The 8,028-nt window shown below is 35.8% G+C and overlaps 1 pseudogene; it reads right to left on the reverse strand.

Annotated features, from left to right (window-relative positions):
- Window positions 1–1,580: 1,580 nt before the first annotated feature.
- On the reverse strand, window positions 1,581–6,126 carry LOC143562346 (shikimate O-hydroxycinnamoyltransferase pseudogene; annotated as a pseudogene).
- Window positions 6,127–8,028: the final 1,902 nt, after the last annotated feature.

Consider the following 8,028-nt stretch of genomic DNA (forward strand, 5'->3'; position numbering starts at 1 on the left):
AGGCATGTGTTTATAGTAATCGATGATGACGGGCGGCCACCGTGGAAAACCAAGCCAAGGGTCTTCTTTGATTCTATATTGACAACTTGACATCTACCTTGGTTTCTATCGAATCCCAACATATTATATTAGAGGTCAAATGTACTAATATTTTAATCGGAAATTACAAAACATTTGTACGTGGTTATCAAACAATATTATTATTATTATTATTATTATTATTATTATTATCTTTTGTATTTTGTAAGTTACTTTATTATGAACCAGCCATCTTACAAAGTGTGTGTGAGGGACACCACACACCACTGTATCAATAGATTATACATTTTAACAAGGGTTTACATCTTGGAATAGTGATAGAATAGGTTGCATACTTACATTCCCTGTCTAGTTTTTTTCTTGAATGCTTTTTATAACTACCGATTACATTACGTAAATGAAAGACTAGTCATATTATACTAATAAGTTATTAGTACAAATACGACTAGTCAATATTCATTCACCTTGTAATCAGTAATATATGAGCTTTTAGTATTGTAATCTCCAAATTATTATAGATTAATTTGAATAATCGTTTAATTCTCACACTAACAATCCATTAACAATAAAGTTAAATATAATATTTAAATTAAAAAGTAAAACGAGCTACTTTTTTTTCTACAGTTTGAATTTAAGTAACTAAAGCGTAATAAATAAATTACCAACTATTTAATAACCCTAACTCTAAACTCTAACTTCATCCTAAAGACCAAGGATAACAAGCCCATTATCTAACATTCTAACCCACTAAATAAAACTTGTTAAACAAGCAAACATGTGATTAAATACTAAAATACAACCATTGATCAATCAACCAGCTTCTGATCCGTGACTGACTTGACCCGTATTCGACCCAAACCATCAAGATTATCCAACACGCACATGCTAGTTATTCAATATACGCACAGATATGTTCAGAAAATATAGTAGTTGGTCAACTTTGATTAAAACCGGTTTGGCTATTCGGGTTGGAATTTGGAAACCGGGTTTACGAGAGAAGTATCCAAACATATGGGAACCGATTAAGGTCATGTTGAAACCGGAGAACCGGTTTTTCAAAATGGGTAATGTTAGAACCGGTTTCTTCAAGCTGGTGTGTTAAGAATTTGTATGTGACTATGTGTTACTGGTATCAATAAACGTGCATGATACAAATGAAAAACGAATTTATTAAAACACTTTTAAAAACACTCATTTCTCTTGTAACATTATAAAATTTGAAACCCCCACAGGAGCAGACTTTAGTAAACAGGGTAGCTTGTGATACCCCGCAACTTTTTGTTAGTAGTGTAAACTCTTTATTTATTTTTTTTATCGATTTTCGTATTTCGCTATCCCTGAAAAAATATAGCATTATCTCTATTTGTTTAAAACCTAACCAAATTAAGGGCTAAAACCAATTAAGGCCCAATAATTTATTGTTGCAATAAAAATTAACAAGGAATTAATATAACGACAATTAACAACAATTTAACGCTATCTTTTATTGTTTGGAAGGTCCGTACATATATGCATACATACACCATACCGATAAGTATATTTATTGTTGCAATAAAAATTAACAAGGAATACAACGAATAAGCTTCAAATTGCATACCACAATTTGCTGAAAAGCTTCATTTGTTCGGCTTCAAGTCCGATGACGATCGATAAGCTCCCGTCGTTTATCAGGCCGGGCAACACAAAACATAAACCTGCTGGGATCCAAGCAGGCCCCATGAAAATCGGTCGGCCCCATCCAAAGTAAGCATCGTGAATCGGTAGCCTAGCCCAACTTACTATTCGAAGATTCGTGCACTTATCAGAAACCTCAGGCTTTTGATCAAGGTTTTGTTCCATATAATCAAGTGCTGATTTTAGATAATCGTGATTCATCATCACTAATGCATCATGGATTTTATTTGCAGCATACCACATAGTTTTCGACTGAATGTCGCCTGCAGTGGCTATAGCAGCAGCTGTAAATATAACATTCCCAAAATAGCCTTGTGGAAGTGGTGGTCGTAAGCGGGCTCGTCCATAAGTGGGAATGTGTAGCTTGGTCTCGGGCTTCACACACGCACTTCCAAACATGGCCTGAGAGAGATTCAAAAGAGCTGTAGCTGGATGTGTTACCATCAACTTCCTTTGATTTTTCTTTGAGCACGTTGAGTTGCTTTTGTGCTCACTTGAAAATTGAGCAGACGGTTTTGGTTTCGTCTGGTTCAACTTGGAGTGGTGAGCTCAGTTTTGGATTTGGTTTGAAACTGAATCGAAACAAATCTAAACTGATTAAAACCAGAATTTATGATAAAGATTGTTGAAAATGGAGATTTATGTCAAGATGGACTAAAATGCCAAATTAGGTGAAACATTCGTCTTTCGAAAATAATAAATAAAAAATTTTTATTATTAAAATGTGCGTTACTATTTAATTATGCTAATGATAATGGGCTTGGGTGGTAGACTTAGAAATAATACATAGGCTTAGAGATGGTTGCGGCCTAAAGTCAATGGGCTTGGAGTATTTAAACTCCATAAACCTCCCCAAAACCCTAACTTTCTCATTTCCATCATCTAGCCTTCATACACACTCAAAAACACACACAAACACACCACTCTCATTCCGGATCCAGATCTAGGGTAAAGGAAGGATAGATTTTGTGTTTAAGCATCACCAAACACCAAAAAACCCGTCTAGATCAAGTGTTAGCTCATATTCGAACCAAACCAGAACCCGAAATGTATGTTATTGATATAAAGGTTAGGTTTTAGACATCAGTTTGTCTTAAGGTTCGATATGAAGGCAAATCGGACCTTATAGTGTAAGAAAAACATAAAATTTTTAGTAAATAAGTTATTTGGGTTGAGTCAGGATGAACTACTGACGTCTGGACCTTGTTAAAGAAAGAAACTAAAGTTTTTACGGCCCAGAACTCGTTGCAATGGTAAAACGGACCTTCAAGAGACGAAAGAAAACGAAAAGAGAGGAAAGGCATGAAAATCAAGTTTTAAATCGAATCGGGATTCGACTCGACTGGAAACGAATCGAATTTGTATTCGACTCGACTTGAAATGAATCGAGTCGAATGGGAATTCGACTCGACTAGAAACAAATGGGAATTCAACTCGACTGGAAACGAATCGACTCCAATGGGAATTCGACTCAATTGGAAATGAATCGAACCGAATAAGAAACTCGACTCGATTGAGTCTCGACACGACTCAATGAAACGCGACTTGATTAGAATGGACTCGATTCGACTATCTGAACTTGGCTCGACCTCAGCCGGGGCGCTGCCCCTTGGACCTTCTAGGGGCTTCCGCCCCTAGACCCCGCTGCCAGGGGCAATGCCCTCGGACCCCGTTTGTTAGGGACTTGTAACTTGTTAACCTAGAATATGAATTAATTAGAAGTAGTTAAGTGACGCTTGTAACTTGTTAAACAGTTAGCCATGCCCAGATGAAGAGAGGTATCACCATTAACTTTGAGAGAAACCGAATTCAGGTGAGTTTCTAGCCCCTTTTTCTCTGTTGTGTTTTTCGGGTCTGCGCGCATACTCTATCTGATACGTTAATACACTTATTATATTTGTTAAGTGCATGATATGTGAATGTGTATGTCTAGATATATATATTATTATATGTATATATGATAGAAGGTATGTATAGATGTATGGTTGTATGGTTATCCATAAAGAAGGGACCAGACCTTAATAATATCTGAGATGGTAGGACCATACTCTGACAATATCTTAGATGGAAGGGACTAGACCCTAATAATATTTGATATGAAAGGGACCATACCTTAATAGTATATGAGATCGAAGGGATCAGACCCTAATAATATCTGAGATATAAGGGACCAGACACTAATAATATCTGAGATGGTAGAGATAGTTACGTATGTGGTATGTATGAAGGTATGAAAGAATGCATGTATGTATGTATGTATGTATGAAGGAAAGGTAAGCAGGTTAAATATGTAGCATGCGTCTTCGGATGAGCATATGTAAGTATGTGAATGTAATATGTTGCCTGATTAATTAGAACTCACTCAGCGTAGCTGACCTTTATTCTGCACATATGGCATGGACTGAAGGGGGTTGGGCATCTGTGAATAAAGTGTTATGATATTTATTTTATGACGTTATGTTATGACAATTTGAATGTTTAAGACAAATATTTATGTTTTGTAATATATTGGTTGAAGTTTTATTATTTTGCAAAAATGTTTTAATTCACTTTGATAATTAGAATTGTGTTTATGAGTAATTCAACGCCTAAATAGGACACCTGGGCTCAGGGCCTTACATTAGGGTGTAAGCCGGTCTAACTGGTGCAGATCGGTTTAACGTGCTTTAAGAGCAATTTAAAAGGCTTAAAGATTATTTTTCTAGTCTTTTCAACTAAGCGATCAAAACGCGTTAAACTAACATGTCAAAGTGTTTTTTTATAACGGCGAATTTATATTATCTGACGGATTTGAACCTAAGAACTCTTCACCCATTAACATTTTGAAGGTTTTGCGGTTACTAATAGAAAATTATTTTGTAAGTTTCATAAGTAGAGTAAAAGCTGTCAATGGTATAAAATGAGTTAATGGAGTTTGGTTATGGGCAAAGTTCACGGACAAGACTGTATATTTTTCTATTTCTAATTTTTGTTTCTTATTTATTATCATGAGGGCTATTAATTAATATGAATAAAATAATAAATTTTTTTGGTCTACAAATTGTCAGAAACGTATTTACACTTGTAAGGATATTACGATAAAGTCAAATTATGTGGCTATTTTGTCATAAACATACTGGAGACGTCTTTAGTTTGTGGTTTATCGCAAATTTTGAATTGTGGAAAAGTTGCCGAACATGTTTGTAGAAAAAAGGAAAAAAAGATCATTTTCAAGTATGGATAAAAGGAAAACCTTGTTGTACACTTTTTTTTGAACGACTAATATTTACACCATGTAACAAGTAAGACTAGTATTCACAATCTTATTTGAAGGTCATCTGTAGTGACGGTTTCTAAGAGATTATCGAGAGATACGGTTATCAGAAATTTGGTTATGGGTAATCCCATTTGCGATAAATTACCAATGAGTGTTACCTGGTATGTTACCAGGTTCCTCCTGGAAATCCGTAAGAGCATCCACAATAAAGGATTCTTAGGCAGGGCCGGCTCAACAATTGTGGAGAATCGAAACAAGATTTTGGGATCTTTTCATGACAATTGTTAAGAAAAAAAATTGCTTACTAAAAGTTTTGAACTCATAACTTATATTTTAGTAACAACCAAACCTACCACAACACCAATACATTACTTTAAATTTACTTTACCCATTATAATATATATATATAATGTTCTTTTAGACTTGGGGGCCTTAACTAATTTGAGGTCTAAAGCCCTAACTTGTTTTCGCGGTATCATGAGCCACCCTTGTTCTTAGGGTGCTTTTAAGAAGAAACAGGTGATGTGGATGAGAGAGCTTATGATGTGGAGGAGAGTGAGTATGATGAGCTTCCTACTGAAGAATGCTCCAATATTAATGTGTTTGTGAGAGGAAATGGAGGAGAAAGGAGAGAGAAGAAAGGAAAGAGTGTGTATTGTGAGACCAAGCGGCATGTGGCACATAAAAAGTACCATAATACCCTTATTAACCTTGGTCAATGGGTTTGTCAAACAATTTAATTACATTTTCAAACTTGTCTTTTCAGATTCAGTCAGTAATCTATCGGAATTTATCTCTCATTCGAGGAATGACGGATAATTTAAGAGGTTTAACTAAGTTAGAAGGTCTAACTACTTTTTTAAATATGTAAAACATTTTATACCTGCAAGGCCAATAGAGGATATGATTCGATTCCTAGCGAGTAATCGACCAATGGAACGAGTTTCAAGAACTCAAATCTGGGTGCAAAGTCACCGAAATCATCAATCACGCTGTCACACTCGGCTTCCAAAAACAACGCACCTTGTCCTTGACAATCAATCTAAATCCGGCCATTTTCACCTTGCAAATCGCCCTGCCATGTGGGAAAATGCAACCAACGCCCTGCTCAAAGTGTCTTTCATTACTTTCATATCAAAGAAGTTGGGGAGCGCCATTGGGCCGATAAAAGGACACAACGGGCGCATGAAAATCCTGTGCTGTGAGATCAAGGCTAAAGTTCCATAGCGTTATCTTCGGTGTCTCCTCAGATGGCCTCACCATCACGGATTCTCTTACCGTCACCTTCATCTTGATCTCTACTGCTTACCAAATGCAAAAGGTTAGTTTGGTATTTTATATTGAAGAGTCGTCCTTTATATAAGAAAGTTGATGGATTAAATGGTCCGGGACATGTGATCAAAAAATGCATGGATAACATCATATACAAGTCAATTACTTATGCCATTATTTAGCCAAAAATACATGCCTAACTTACGTAACCAACTAGTTAAAGTTATTTATATTGAAAACGCTCTCAGATTTTTGTGACCGAAGATAGGAGAGTGTAACACTCATCTAGAGCTATTGGGTGATCACTATTACTTACAGAAATCAGATTAAAATATAATTCCTTAATTAATAAATTACGACGTTTAAAGTAGTCTAAAAGACCTAATTTATTAACTTAGTATAATTTCTATTAGACCACATGGTGTGGGTGATGAAGAGGTGGAACACCATGCGGGGGGGGGGGGGGGGGGGGGGGGGGGGGTTAAGGGGATAGGCATGGAGAATGTTTGTGGACCCTCTTCTTTTCAATGATAACTTTAACAATAGATAATAAAAAACATAAAAATAGTTAATAATTACAACTATATATAAAATAGAACTTTGGTGTCGCAAGTGTCCTATTAAGCTACTTGGCGGCACCGTATTGGTCCGTAAATTTTGTTTTTTGATTTTTAGTTCATTTACCATAACGAACGTAATGAGAACTGACCAAACGTGAATTATTTTTTGTTTTAGTTATAGTAACATAACAAACCTTACGGAAACCAATTGAATTTGTGTATACTTGCCACCTCAATGGCGTGACTATCAACGCTCGGGTTTTACCAATGCACAAGTTCCCCCCCCCAAAAAAAAAAAAAATAAAATAAAAACTGGCCATTGGCCGACATCAATTTTTATATATATAGTTTTTGTTTTTTAGCTCCGGTACCGTAACGACCGCAATCAAAACCGACCGAATTCATGTCAAGTTATCGCCCCAATGGCTGTGTTTGTCCACCAATAGATATCGTTTTAAATAATTATTTTTTATATGCTATTTTCTATGTTAATTTGACGAATTAATTTTTTGGGTTTTGACGCTCAAATTTTACAAATAGTTTCTATACCGTAACAAATGTAACCAATACTGACCAAATTTGAATCGATTCACCGTTGTAACGCTCGGGTTTTTATAGTTGCTTGGCGCGGAGTAAAAGAACTAGTTAATAATAATCTATATAATGCATGACCCACATTCTTTAGCATACACTATCATCTTTCCATCCAACCCACACACACTTTTTTCATCTAAAAAAATGCTACCCTCAACTCTCCACAACCACGAACCGGAAGTCAAACCCAAACTCAAACACGAACCCAAACCTGTGGGATCCAGCGCAAATGCGGTGGGCTAATATACTAGCAAACAATGACCCTACTAACCCTTTCTTTGCCAACCAACAAGGATTTATCGAAGGTAACGCCGCTCCCGCAAACGTCGTAAAAGTTGTGCAATATGACCTGTCGACCAGTAATATATGTCTTCCTGAATATCCAAAACAAAGTCATAAAAAAACACCGAAGAATAAAAAAACAAGAGAAAAGTTGAAAGAATACAATGGACAACGGATGAGGAAATGGCGTTGGCATGTGCATGAATTGACTAGTCCGAAAACTCCATTCAAAGTAAATATTTAAAAATATTTATTTTTATATGTCAAATCTTTTATTTTTAGAGGACTAATATTATATTTTTATTTTGTTGAAGGAAACGGTAAACCTTGCCCTGTTTTTAGGCGAGTATG

This window comes from Bidens hawaiensis, unplaced genomic scaffold, assembly GCF_021521415.1.
Source record: "Bidens hawaiensis isolate Kalapana, Puna unplaced genomic scaffold, B.hawaiensis_p1.1 tig00020931_1, whole genome shotgun sequence".
Taxonomy (NCBI): domain Eukaryota; kingdom Viridiplantae; phylum Streptophyta; class Magnoliopsida; order Asterales; family Asteraceae; genus Bidens; species Bidens hawaiensis.